Source organism: Scylla paramamosain, chromosome 13, assembly GCF_035594125.1.
Source record: "Scylla paramamosain isolate STU-SP2022 chromosome 13, ASM3559412v1, whole genome shotgun sequence".
NCBI classification, from domain to species: domain Eukaryota; kingdom Metazoa; phylum Arthropoda; class Malacostraca; order Decapoda; family Portunidae; genus Scylla; species Scylla paramamosain.
The window spans coordinates 23,609,585-23,624,584 of NC_087163.1; the positions used below are offsets into that span (position 1 = coordinate 23,609,585).

The 15,000-nt window shown below is 44.3% G+C and overlaps 1 long non-coding RNA gene across 1 annotated transcript in view; it reads right to left on the minus strand.

Annotated features, from left to right (window-relative positions):
* Nucleotides 1–15,000, minus strand: part of LOC135106175 (uncharacterized) — a 61,562-nt gene that overhangs the window by 10,374 nt on the left and 36,188 nt on the right. The window contains exon 2 of the long non-coding RNA XR_010271152.1: nt 10,845–10,972. This is a non-coding gene — a long non-coding RNA (uncharacterized LOC135106175). The remainder of the gene's footprint in view (nt 1–10,844; nt 10,973–15,000) is intronic.

Below are 15,000 nucleotides of genomic sequence, written 5' to 3' on the forward strand. Positions count from 1 at the left end.
GAAAAAATACAGTATATCTATAAACGCCAGAGGAAGCGATCAAATATGAATGTTACTAAGCGGTGCAAACAGTTTTTAGTGAACAATACACGGCACGGATAAAGAAAATGCAGTCATATAAAAGAGAGTCCACGCCGAACATGATACATTCAATACAGAGAATTAGCACAAAGGAAAACCGGCGTAGCTCAAAAAAAGCGGAGGCGGGGCAAGGGTGAGAGCGGATAGCGATAGTGTTCAGGCCTCAAAGCCAGGAAATAAAAAGGGTCTGGTCAGAGAAAGCCAAAGAGAAGCGCTGCGCTATACCTGCTCACCCAGTGCATGAGTCACAAGCTCGGAGGAAAGAAAGAGACAACGTTCTATTGTCTCATCCCTTAAAAAAAACTGAGAATTGCTTAGGGTAAAGAATTCCACAGATTCACTTTTCCTTCAGTCTGACTCATTATGCAGAAGACTCCCATCAGAAGCTATTTGCCGCAGAGAAGAGAGACGAATGTGTTTGTAAATTGTGCCTTTCGGAATTTTTGAGCAGAGCGTCTCGTGGTGCTGGAGTCTTTTTGTCATGAGGGTGAGGCGCTGCAGAACGTGTGAGGCGGCAGCCAATACGTGCTGACCGGCGAACAAAGGCGTCCCCCCACCCGTCTCCTTGAGCCACGACTCTGTACCAATTTCTGCCAAGTTTTGGTTGCAAACTTTTCAACTTCACCTCTCCGTCTATAGTCTCCCTCTCCTGGTCCTCCTATGTCTCTGGGTCCGCGCACTCTATTCCTCTAATATTCTACGTTTTCTGTACCCGTTCTCGTGATATATTATTATTTTTGTTCAGTTACTAATGTTCTGTTTCATATACAGCTTTCGTACGATATCTACAAACAGTACTCAATTTTTACCGTTCCTTCAATATCTGGCAATTGACAAGACGACAGGATACAGAAAACAAAACAATACATCACTTTGAAATAGAAAAACCAGAACTTGCAGGAAAGATGGTAGCTACAGCAGGAGAAGGATTCACTTGCATTGATATGACAAGAGATAGACCTTCTCCCCTTGATAAATCTAAAGGAAAATGGACTATGGGATTGCGGCCGCCGATCCAAGTGAGTAGCCACGTCCCTGAGGAGTGGAGAGGCGAGCACTGGGGCGTTGAGGGAAGGGGTGATCAGCTGGTGATAAGAGGCTGAATGGAAGGCAGAAAGACGTGCGGTGTTAAAGGAAAGACAGGCAGCCTATGGAGATGTCCCGGGGGAGGAGTAAAGGGTAAGAAGAAAGACCTTTAGTAGAGAAGCAAGGGAGGAATTCTTTGTCCATTTCGTTCTCCAGTTTTTAAGGGAAGCTTGACATTGGAAGGCCTTGTGTCTCTCTTCCTGCTCCGGATATTGGTAGGTGCCACATATGCGCAAAATATTATGACATTTCAGCTTCCAATGTTCCGGAAATTGTGCTTACTACATATGAAATAACTGATTCTGCTCTTATTGGTTATTGTCGCTGCGTTAGTTTCATATTAAACCGTGAAAGGAAATATTTTTACAGTTTTCCTCTTCGCCTGGGAACGAAGAGTGAGGAAATTACACGGAACCCTAAATAATTTGTGGATTTTCTGCATGCCTTTCACAAATTCTATCGTTATTCCTGAAAAGAAAAGAAAACAATGAAGAAAATAAACGAAACACGGCCACGAAAGACAAATGAGTAACGGACTTATCATCGCATTTCCTTACATTCCAAGCAAAAGAGAAACATCATCATCAAGAAGAGGAAAATTTCACCACAGACTACAAAGCTAACACAGTCTGGAGGCTGCGTCCTGGCCAAAAAAGGAGCCATGATGAGTGACTGACATACCGACGGGATGAGCGGCCCCCATACCTTAGCTAATCACCACTAAAAAGATAATCAAGTGTCTTTTTTTTTCCTTCGACAATACAAACTCCATTGAACGGCTCTTATCTTAGCCAATCACGACTAAAGAGATGATCCAAGTGCCTCTTTTCCTCTCTATAACAACTCCCAGGCTCTCCACACCGTGACAACTTTGTCCCACACCTGCTGCGTGATCTGACGTGAACCTGGAAACAACGGACGAGGCGTGAAAAATATTGTTAATCCGCTTACATGAACGGGTGGGAGCACGAACGGGTGGGCACTGACAACCTTCACACACACAAACACACACACACACACACTATTGTAACTGATGACGGACCTCCATAAACAGAGTGCGTAGTTATTTCTGTGCATCTGTCTGTAAGCCTTTGTGTCTGTCTGTCCGTGCGGGGCCTTCCACGTTTATGGCTAGCTGGATACCGTCCCCAACTCCCCCCTCCCCAACTTCCCCCTCCCCCCTCTCTCTCTCTCTCTCTCTCTCTCTCTCTCTTACAGGACTCCTAAAATGAACACTAACACAGTATAAAAACAATGAAGCAACACACACAAACACATACACACACACACACAATATGAAAACAAATCTCCGTAATTCTTCCTCCTCATTGGTGGTATTTGTCAGGCATTCTCGGACGAAAAAAAGGGAGGGAGGGAAGGAAAGAAGGAGAGGAGGAAAAGGAAGGAGAGAAGGGGGAGGAGGGGTCAGAAAGCAGACGGAGATGGAGGAAAGGGGAGATACGAGGAGAAGGAGGAGGAGGAGGAGGAGGAGGAGGAGAAGGAGAAGGAGAAGGAGAAAGAGGAGGAGGAGAAGGAGACTGTGAGAGACCAGGCCGGACAATCAGACGTACAGACAGGATGGGGTTGGAAGGGAGAGAGAAGGGTGACGGAAAATGAGGCAGAGTGAGGCAGGGTGAGGCAGGGTGAGGCACAGTGAGGCAGTGAGGCAGTGAGGCAGAGTGAGACAGTGAGACAGGGTGACGCTGAGACTGGTGGCGTTAACAGAAACGTGCCCAAACCAAGATTGTTAAGTGCATTTACTTGAGAAACAAATTCAGTATGAGGATTTCCACTACTACAGTCCTCTCTCTCTCTCTCTCTCTCTCTCTCTCTCTCTCTCTCTCTCTCTCTCTCTCTCTCTCTCTCTCTTGCAGTCTCCACGTAAATAGAAAGATTAACATTCCTTTTAAACTTCAATCATTGCATGCTTAGGATTCAATTCCCGATTTTTTTTCTCTATCTCCATGCAATTCCCTCTCCCCTCCTCTTCTTTCTTCCCCCTTCCTTTCCCCCTACACATACTTTCACCTTCCCCTTCCCTTCCCCTTCCCTCCCCTCCTCTTCTACTCTTTCCTTTTCCCTTCTCCCATTTCCCTATCTTTTTCCTTACTGATTGGAATGGAGGGGAGAGGTAGGAATAAGGTAAGGGAATAGTACAGACGGAGAAAAAAGTAATGGAGCTGAAGGAAAGGAAGGTTACAGAATCGGAGGAGAATTGGAGGCGGAGAGGAGAGAGAAAAAAGGAGTTAGATAGAGAGCAGAATTATGAAAGTTTTGAAGATAAGAACAATATTTATAAGTACAGTTACGTATCTAGTTAATTATTGACGTTAGTTTATTAATTGGTTAGTTATTTAGATAGACAGATAGACAGACAGATAGATAGACAGATAGATAGAGAGAGGGGGTAAGAGTTTAGCGAGGAGGCAGGTGCCGTGCCGAGGACCCGCTCTTCAGTTCACCTGTGATCCCACCTGAGCAACACCTCTACCTGCGGATTACGTGTCGTGTTTCCATCCTCCCCCCTTCCCTCCCCTTTCATTCTATCCCCCTTTATGCCTCCCTTTCTCCCTCTCTCCCTCTATCCCCCTGTCTTCATGCATTGCTCCCTTCCCTCCCTCCTTCCAGCCTTTTATGTCATGCTTGTGCTCTCTCTCTCTCTCTCTCTCTCTCTCTCTCTCTCTCTCTCTCTCTCTCTCTCTCTCTCTCTCTCTCTCTCTCTCTCGTTAAATTATATAAAATGCATACACAATGACACAAGCGCGCACACACACACACACACACACACACACACACACACACACACACACACATAGAAATCATGTTTGTCTCACTGACTTTAAACTTCTCGCTGGTGTCAATTTGGGTCTCCGTAATAGGAATGACCTTTCAGCGCTCGTGAATGCTTCAAACACGACAGGTGCCCCATCAAAGGTCTCCCTGATCACCCAGTCTGTTTACTCAGGGAGAGCAAACTTTGAGAGCTTGGAGGGAATTAACATAAGACTGAGCCGTAAAAGAAAAAAAGAACTACCCGACTCAATAAGATTATATGCATGATACCAAAGTGACATTTTCTATTGGCAGGTTTGTAAGTCACCAGTATCTAATTTTAGTTTCATGAAGGGAACAAGAGCACACAGACCCAAGCTGTCAATAACTTTGGAGAGAAATGTGGAAGTGAACTGAAGTGTTTCGGTACCATGAAGGGCAAGGGACAGTATAGCTGCGCAGTCTTCTCCCTTCGACCGGTTCCACTAGGGATCACCACAGCAGATCATCCTTCTATTAATACTCTTCGTCTTCTGCGCCTTCCTCTGTCACACCCACCACTTGCATGTCTTCTTTCACTGTATCCATAAATCTCCTTTTTGGTCTTTCTCTCTTCCTCCTGCCGAGTATGTCCATCTCCAGCCTTCCTAATACATTTCATTCTAGTACAGCTATACATTGAGTAAATTTAACTCAGTATCGTGAAAACCAGCTTGGAAATCACAGGTAAAGGAGGATAAACTCTCAGGTAAATGCAGGCATGAAGAAGTGAGAGTAACTAGGAGTGAAATGGCGATATGATAAGAAAAAATAGATGGAGGTACGAGAAGGACGGACGGATGATGGAGCAAAGCAATTAAAGAATACAAAAAATACAAAATTTAGCACGGAAATCATGCAAGTACCGTAAATGAAGTGAAATTGTGATGCTCAGAGCTACGGCAAGGACTGACAGATTAAGTGGCTGAGCAATGAAAAGACGAAGGGATGCGGCAGACAAAGTGAGGTGATGAGGTGATGAAAGAATAAGAGATAAAGCGATTTTGAGTGACAGGCATAAGGGGAGCGTAACAGCAGTGAGTAAGGGTGCTGGTTAGATCGTGAGGGGCGTGAGGCAGGAGGGATTCCGAAGGGTGAGGTGAGGAGATGGTGTGGTGATGAGTTCAAGGAGTTGCTGTTCACTGAGGGAGAGGAAGCAGGAAGGATGACAGCTGATTGCGTCATTAATGAGTGTGGGAGGTGTTAAGCGAAGCGGAAGAGTGGGATAGATAGATATAGATAGATAGATAGATAGATAGATAGAGAGAGAGAGAGAGAGAGAGAGAGAGAGAGAGAGAGAGAGAGAGAGAGAGAGAGAGAGAGAGAGAGAGAGATACACTGTAAACCCTAAGCAACATGAGATAATACACAAAAATACATTTCTTTTTTTCCTCTCTCTGTCCCTTTATTTTTCCTTTCTATTTTTTTTTTTTTTTGTCAGTGAGTCTTTGTGCTTTCCTCTTTGTGCGTCTGTCTGTCTACTGTCTCTCTTTCCCCCTCCCCCCCTCTCTCTCTCTCTCTCTCTCTCTCTCCCTCCCTCTCTAGAAGCACGCTCAATGCACACATCCATACATTTTCCTCTGGTGCCCCGCGGTGCTGCTCAAATAAGAGAAGACAGTTTAAAACTTGGACTGTGTATCACTAAGGCCTCATCACTCATACTCGCTGGCCCAGGACTTACTTACCAATCTGTATGCAAATGAGTAACGTGAAGAAGCTTACCTCACCTGATAGTTTGAGTGCCTACAGACTGTTGGTGTTTTATAACAGTACATACACTACGCGGCTGATAACACCACGACTGGGATTGACTGAGAGAGTGAGAGAGAGGGAAAGACAGGGGAGTAAAAGAGGTAATGGAGGAAAATTCGAGATAACAGTATGTGTGGTACGAATGAAGGGTTGAGTGTAATGGTAAGAGGTAAAAAGGAGAGAGGATTGGGTGGCTGTGCGGAGAGAGCGTGAGTGGTGGTGGTGGTGGTGGTGGTGGTGGTGATAAAGGGGAGTAATGCTGTAGTAATGATGTCAATGCAGGATGTGGGTGTTATGGAGAGTGATAATGATGATAATGATAGTGTTATTGCTCTTGTTGTTGCTGCTCCTGCTGGTGGTGGTGGTGGTGGTGGTGGTATGCTGTTGTTGTTGTTACTCGTTATTTGTTGGTGTTGTTATGTCGTTGTTGTTGGTGGTGGTGGTGGAGTTTGTTTGGTGGATGTTTGTTGGTGTTGTTGTTGTGACTGTCGTTCTTGTTGTTTCCGTTGTTGTTAACCTCGTTGCTGTTGATGTTATTGTCATCATTCTCGTTGTGGTTGTTGTTGTCGTTGTTGTTATTGTTGTTGTAAGCTGGCGATGTAACTGGCGGCGAGGGAAGTGAAGTAACTCAATAATTCACGGCGTTTTCTCATTCATAAAACAAAACAGCGAAAAAAAAACAAAAAAAAAACAAGCGGTCCCAAGATAAAAGCCTGTTACTAAATACCGTCGACAGTTTTACCGCTGGAGGAAACGTAATAAAAGTTGCTTACACACGAACAATAATGGCGTGGACCTGAGAGGATGCAGAGACAAAGCGTTCCTGTAAAGCATTCAATTCATTCATGAGAGATTCTTTTAACAGATCGAGGAGAGAGAGAGAGAGAGAGAGAGAGAGAGAGAGAGAGAGAGAGAGAGAGAGAGAGAGAGAGAGAGAGAGAGAGAGAGAGGGGAAAGGGGTTTACAGTGTGGCTCCGTCCATAATTTGGCCAAACATACGAGCCAGCAACACGAAGCACATTAAAACGCTTACGATGGTGGGTAATGCTCTCTCTCTCTCTCTCTCTCTCTCTCTCTCTCTCTCTCTCTCGCCTCTCTCTCTCTCTCTCTCCTCTCTCTCTCTCCATAATGCAAATTTACACACTTGCTGCGAATATAGTGTAAACAAGCTAGTTGGAGATGTTTGTTTATATATATATTCTCTCTCTCTCTCTCTCTCTCTCTCTCTCTCTCTCTCTCTCTCTCTCTCTCTCTCTCTCTCTCTCTCTCTCTCTCTCTCCTTTCATCTAAACAAGCTAGTTGGAGATGTTTGTTTATATATATATATATATATATATATATATATATATATATATATATATATATATATATATATATATATATATATATATATATATATATATATATATCTCTCTTTCTCTCTCTCTCTCTCTCTCTCTCTCTCTCTCTCTCTCTCTCTCTCTCTCTCTCTCTCTCCCCTTTCATCTCTTATTTTCCTTTTTCCCTCTCTCTTCTCTCTTCCTCCTTTCATTTCTGTTATTTTCCTTTTTCTCTCCTCTTCTCTCTTGTTTCTCACCCTCCTCTTCCCCATCCTTCCTTTCACATATCAAGCTACACCTCTTTCTGGAAACTCTCTCTCTCTCTCTCTCTCTCTCTCTCTCTCTCTCTCTCTCTCTCTCTCTCTCTCTCTCCTCTCTCTCTCTCTCTCTCTCTCTCTCTCTCTCCCCGTTAACATAATGTTCGTACCTCCCCTCGTCACCCTGTAGATGGACCGCTCGTTACCTTCCCTCTCCCCCTCTCCCTTTCTCCCCACACATCAATTACTCCCTCCCATACATTCATTCACCTTGGCTTCTCTCCCTGGTGCCTTCACCTTAATAACTTCTTAATTATTACCTTGCTCGTAATTAAGAAGCGATTACCTGGGTTCACTTCCTTGTTTGAGGTAATTATGAAAGAGAACTTTAATGAAGGGTTACTAATGGAGTTATGAGAGAGTAGTTGGCTGTAGGAGCAGTCGAAGCAGGAGCATCACCACCGCCTTCACTTTCCTCCTCCTCCCTACTCCTGCTGTTACTACTACTACTACTACTACTACTTCTACTACTACTTCTACTACTACTTCTACTACTACTACTACTACTACGCTTGGAACTTTCGACCTCTTAATACTACTACTACTACTTATACTGTCAATAACACCCCCTTATCTCCCAATCTTATTTCTGTCACTGTTATCACCACGTTTCTATCACCAATTTTATCATCTCCCTCACAGTTCTGCTATTTGTATCATCACTATTATCATTATTATGGCATCATTATCACTACTACATCACCACACCTCCTAACCACCACCACCACCACCGCAAGAATGATGACTCACTATCAACCGATTACTTCCAAACGCTCATTACTCTCCCATCAAGTATTTCGCGTCAAACCAACGATTAGTGTCCCTCAGGAGTCGCGTGTCTGATCCTCGCGCCAGAAGCCCCTGATGCGCCCTGCCGTCCCTTCCGGTCAGTCCTGTCACACTTGGTCACCGTGTTCATTTCAGCCTCGCCGGGGAAGCGCAAGTAACTCCCTGCCCGTGAATAGGAGATCCGCTCACTTGATGCATTACTTCACTTAGGAAGCCTCGCTGATAAGGTTTGATGCATCGTTGCTACTTAACGGGCTTTTTCCATCATGTAACAATCAGCTCAGGCCTCTTCCTTCTCTTCTTCTTCTTCCTCCTCCTCCTCTGGCTGACTCAATGTCTAGAATCGTGGGACTGTTCTCGGTTCAGGACTGAGGTGTTTTCAAGAAGGAGGCTTCAAGACACTTATCCTCGAGTCTTTCATTATTGTTTTTGACCTTCCTTTTGGATCCTCAGTGGGCCTTTTTCCGCTCTTTTTTGTTGCCCTTGGCCATTGCCCCTCTTGCACAGAAAACGTCCGATCAAATGTGTTTGATTTCTTGGCGTTTACCCCACAAACACCAGGGTAGCAACTCTATAAATCCCTGTAGCTGTATTTATGAGAGGGACATTTTGAAAAGCGAGCTGCCAAAAGCGTGAAGACACACCGCGGACACATTAGAATACCCACGATTACTCCAATGCAATGAGTGTTTGACGTAGTGTCTTAAATATCACTCAAGAAGGCAAAACACAGTGACACATGTAAGTCCGCCGTGTTCAGCTGCGTTTAAGTATTACCGTTGTATAGTTGGTGCCGCGATGATGTGACGTGATGCGAGGTTAAAAAACTGGCGTGGCATTTGCGGAGGAGCGTGGGCGTTATGCTAGAATCTCTCTCCTGCAGCCAGCGTGGGGAAGATCATGGTGCCAACGCTGATAAACGCTCCTCACGCTCACGGCTTTGTTCTATATTGAAATTCCAACTTTTCCAGGGCAAACGGGGCAGACCTTTACAGAAAACACACTTTGGTATCAGTATCAGTGGTCACAAATCCAGCCAGCACGGCCTCAATAAGCGGATTGTTGACATGCACATCCTATATTAATTTCCTTTGTCTTTATGGAGTTTATACATCGCGTCATTCATATTTCAGGCGTCCCTTTAAAGCAAATGAACCAGGGCGGTGACCACACACCCGTGCAATACTAACATGTAATATATTGCGTGCTATCTTACGGAAATGTTGTCGTTCCTTTACTTTGAAGCGCTTTCACTTCAAACACTGGAATCATTATATCAAAACACGGTGCGGGAATTACTCGTGTTTTCCTGATCGTCCTTACCGTGCGTGCTGCTGTCGAGTTCCTCCGTGTCTTGATTCAACAAACAGACAAGGGAGAGAATTGTAGTATTCACACCCTACCCTAGGTGAGGAGTGCTATCTGGGAATATTCTCAGGACGTTACCGTGTTTAATCTTAACTTCTTGAAGCAAACTAACGACAAGTACTGGAATTTTCATGGATGTGTTTGTGATTCCAGTGATACTTGAACTAGAATAATTTAAACTCCAGTGTGCAATTTAATTACCTTCCTAAGTAACGCATCAGTAGATTAACTTTTTTAAAAACATGACTTTTAAACATAAATAAAAAAAAATACCCATGAGATCTCCACTAATCTTCCCTATGGCCTTTGAAGATCATCCCTACAAGAGAATAAGGTGATTCTGGGTAAGGACTGTGGTGTTTCAGGACTCTTAATCAGCACGTTACCTCCGCAATATTTCCACCACATCAAGGGACACCACCGCAAAACCACCGATCTGGCAACTAATGAGCCTTTAACGATGCCGCTTAAAAGAATCCGCGTCATAGATCTCCTTTAGCAATGCCGGCGCGGTGGTGGTGTGGTAATGGCGTTTGCTGATACAGGTTTTCAAAATTACATGAAAGCTGATGATGTTGCGGCAGCCAATCTTCTGCTTTGTTTATAAAATCCCAGACTGATTGGCAGGTTCTCTCGCCGCTGCATTTCTATAACACAACGCAACACTACTTACTGTATTCTAAAGGTTTCCAGGCTCAGGTATAGTAAGTAAAATTAGTGTTTGTGCCTCGTAGTATTACTTAATGAGGGTGATTATCAAAAAGGGTTTTTCTGTTGTTTCCTGATTCTGATAAACACGTATACAGCAGTCGGCTCTTTAACGTGTTCACCTGCCTGCACCCATAAAATTGTGCAAGGTCACGAAAAAATATCTTAATCGGATGACAGTCAAGTGAACGACATGAAGCAGCGAAGGAGAAACGCCAAGTATTTTCACCACACATCGACTCGCTTTTATGAACCTCCACCACATTTCAGCCCTCATGACCCTCAGAACAGCGTCTCTGAACCCCAAACATACTCTTCATGACCACCCCACCGCGTCTTTGAACTTCCAACCTACCCTAACCTAACTTAACCTAACCTAGTCCTTCACAACCCCAACCCACAGCTTCCATGATCCCCACCACAGCGTCTTTGAATCCCCACACTTCCCCAAATCCCCCAACAAAAGCCTTTCTGATCCCCCACCACTGGCCTGCTCGTCTGAGGAAGTAAAGAGGGCCCTGATCTATATATAACAATGCTCTCTCAGGTGCTGGCGGGACATGAGCTTTGCACCCTTTAATTGAGAACACCTTATTGGAAATTTATAACAAACCGATATTCCCGGGGAGGGTTGACGCACTGCAGGTGAAGGAAGATTGACATTGTTCAGGTTAGCAAGATCCCGACGCCCCGAGGGATGAGTCTTTGTCCTCCCCAACACACGTGACGCTCACAGACGGCCTATGAATGGGAGAAGGAATGGGTTAGGAATGCAGGGTTTGTACTGCCTGGTAAAGAGATGTTTTGGCGAGTGTGAGTCCCAGACCGTGAAAGTGAGATGATAGAGATGAGAGAGAGAGAGAGAGAGGAGAGAGAGAGAGAGAGAGAGAGAGAGAGAGAGAGAGAGAGAGAGAGAGAGAGAGAGAGAGAGAGAGAGAGAGAGAGGAGAGAGGAGGAGAGAGAGCACACATACACACACACATACACACACACACACACACAAATAAAAAAAAACAAAATACACACAAAAATGGACAAATTAACAGCTACAGACGTAACCCATAAGGAAAGCCACTGCCATCACAGCCAGCAGGGACGCGTGTACTCGAAATATCTAGAAATAATGACCAGGCAGGCCTCTCAGTGTGTTAGAGGTGGTGGTCTGGCGCTAAACCTCATTTCCTAATGGTATTGATGCCACACTCAGCCGCCGCCTGTGCTGGACACCGCTGAGAGAACACACACTGGGCCATACATTGAAACACCACTGCGCTGTACCACCACTTACTGCTAGTCTAGTTGCAAGTGACACGGATTTTTAAGGATGTTTTTTACAGTTCTAGTGCAACATCAACATGATTTCTGTATTATTTAATAGGAAAAACACTCTTGAAATTACGGTTAATCATCTGTGACCTTTGAAAATAGTCGTGGTGAGAGAAAGAGGAGCGTTTGAGAATACTGGCCTGTATCTTACCGTACCTCTTAAGGCCTCTAGGTTCATTCTTTCCCCCTCACAGTGTCTCGGGCTACAAAACACTTGCCCTAATGTGTTTCTACCAGTGCTCGAAAGAAAGTGGAAAAAAAAAAATGACAGAAAAAAAAGCCACAGAGAAAAAAAACATGACAGAAAAAAATGGAAAGAAGAAACAATGGGATAAAAAAAAAAAAAAGGGTCACAGGGAAAAAACACGAGGGGGAAAAAAAATGTCCCAGAAAAAAGAAACATGATACAGGAATAAAATGTCACAGGAAGAAAAATGCTAATGGAAAATATGTCACCTATTTTGTACTAGGAAAGAATAACATAAAAAAATAGGTTAACGGTGTGCTGTGGTATTGATTAAGTTAGGGTGTTTGTTTTCTTTCTGTATTTTTTCGTTGATTTTTTTTTCTGATGTTTTCCTGTGTGACTCTTTCTTTCTTTTTTCTTTCCCTTCATTCCCTCTTTTGTTTTTACCTAAAGGCGCATTAGTTTCTTCACATCACCTTGAAAGTGACCGTCCATTAAGGGAAAATTGTCTACGGGTTTTCCTCTCTCTCTCTCTCTCTCTCTCTCTCGTCTCTCTCTCTTCCTCTCTCTCTCTCTCTCTCTCTCTCTCTCTCTCTCTTTACTCCTACCTTCCCTCTATCACTTTCAAACCATTGACTTGATTTCCTTTCAATCCACTCATCCACTTTTCCAACACTTCCTGTAACCTTTCCCATCACTTCATCTGCAGGCGAGCACTTCGAGGCAAGGGTGTGTCGGGTTCAGGCAGCGCTGCTCGGAAAATGCAGTAAATAATATGATTTTAATACACATGCGCTCTCTTTGTGAAGATAAATAATATTCCTTTTGATCCACGTAACGCTCCTTCGTAAAAGTTTGCTCCTCAGAAAAGTTATAACTCAAGTTAGCTCTTGTTTACCTCCTTACGTCACAAATTTTACGGTGTACTGGGAGAGGCACAGACCAGCTGAGTACAGCGTTTCTTTGATGTCGTCTGGCGAGGCTAAGGAGAAGAAGAAGAAGAAGCAGCAAGACAAGACAACAAGAGCATCGGTGCGTTGTTTTTCCCTAAATGAAAAACTTTGCTAAGTAAACTGGAGCGTCGTAGGCATCAGTTTAATGGGCGGCTCGTTACCTTGATGGGTGACCAGTAATGGCCACTCCACCGCTCCACCACTCCACCGCCTCGTCCCACGTTGCTGCTCCACACTTTTCACCTAGCACACCTCCTTCCTAAACCTGTGGTGGTTCATTATGGCTATCGGAAGAGTGATTTTTATTTTTTATTCTTTTTTTTTATAGTAAATAGTTCCTTACGTCACTGCGATGGTTCCGTAATTTTGCCGCTGTCTTGTCCGTGTGTCGTAAGTGCACGGGAACGTAAGAAAACAAGGGAAGCTGCAAGAAGCCATCAGGCCTACACGTGGCAGCCTCTGTATGAAATGTATGTATGTATCTACCTGTTTCCAGCTGTCATCTTATACGGCGGTGACATAGGGAAGGGTGATATTGGCGAGCTTGGAATGAGGTCACCCAGTTTTTCTTTCTTTATTCTTTTATTCTTTCCTACGAAGAGCTTAAAAAAAAAAAACATCATCCGCTCCCTTAAAATAAAAGAAAAATGATGATTGGTGACGTCAGCATGCCTGGAGTGATGCCACGAGTATTTTTTTTCTTTTTACAAGGGGGAAAAAAAATTGCAAAGAGCTTTCAATGAATAAGAGCAATAAAGCAATATTATTCACTTTTCTCGAAATAAATAAAAAAAAATGTAACAGAATTAAGAAATAAATAAAAGGGTGCAGTCAAATTAATCACCAGCGTGTCTTTGGAAAATTAATAATTCCGTATCTCCTTTCCTTCTCCATTACACAAGAATTTAATATATTGCGTATTCACATGTATTGTACTTTTAACCCAAATCTGTATTCACAAGAGATACTTTACATTCAAGAGTATTACGTGTAAATATTTAGTGGCCTCAAGAGTCTAGCACAACACGCTAATTATACATCACCCTCGTCTTCCACACCAAGAAAACTTAACACATTACAGATTTCAAACTGTTCTACTTGTAGCATCACTGTGTCCACAAAAGGGAGTTTTCCATGCAAGTGTACTGCGTGTAAGTGGCGAGAGACCCTTGTGAGTACCGTAAGAGGTGGCTGTGAAGTCTTAACAAGCTCCCAAGGTCGTCAGTAAAGGTGGGAAGGCGCCCTCGTGCCGTGCCTGGAGCGGCTGGAGGAAAGGGAGTCTAGGTAACGCCAGAGTGGCCCTCAACACCGCCACATCTGAACCCCACGCCCCTCCCGCCTTATTAGCTTCCAGTTATCAATTTACCAGGCCCCTTGACACGCTCTCATCTCCCCTTAAATCTCTCTCATTAAGCATCATCTCTCTCTCTCCTTTCCTCATTTTCTTCCCACTTATCCCATCCCTGATTCCATCCCTCACTATTTCAGCTTAAACGTGTCTCCTCCTCTCGATTCCTTTCCTCTTTAAGTATTTTTTTCTCTCTCTCTCTCCCGCACATAATCAACCTTCTTCTACTCACTTATTAGCGCTACTCTGCAGTAAACATACACTTGGTCTCTCTATAATTCTTGCCTCTGTGTCTCTTTCCTCCTTCGTTTGCTTTAATTAAAACTTGTCTCTCTGTCCATCTCTTCATCCTATCTTCCTCCTCCTCCTCCTCCTCCTCCTCCTCCTCCTCCTCCTCCTTAATTCTCCTCTCTCATACCCTCCGTACTGTCCTTCTCACTTTCTTCCTCCGTTTGCTCAAAAACTTTTCTCTCTCCTCCTCATTCCATTATCCTCCTTAATTCCTCCTTCCCTCCTCACCTCCTTCCTTGTCCCTTTCTTTCTTCGTTTGTTTTAGAGCTCTTATCTCTCTCTCCTTCATTTCCTTACATCCTTCCTTCATTCCTTCCTCCCTCGCCCTCTACCTCTCTGCCTCTCTCCTTCTTCCCACGTTTGCTTTCACAACTTTTCCTTCTCTTCATTTCGCCTTCCTGCTTCCTTCCTCTCCTCACCTCCCGCTCCTTCCCGCTTCCCTTCTTCGCCTCGGGCCCTCATCAGCCCCTCGCGGGAGCCCCAAGGGAAGAAATTAAGCAAGAAAAGAATATCCAGTGATCCTTCCTTCCTAATTATGCTTGGGGGCGCGGTTAAGCTGCGGCATTGTGGGATCGAGCAGTAAAAGAGTGAGGCAGAGAGGCAGGGAACGAGGCAAGGAGAGAGAGAGGTACTAGAGGGGAAGGTACGAAGAACAAGGGAGTAT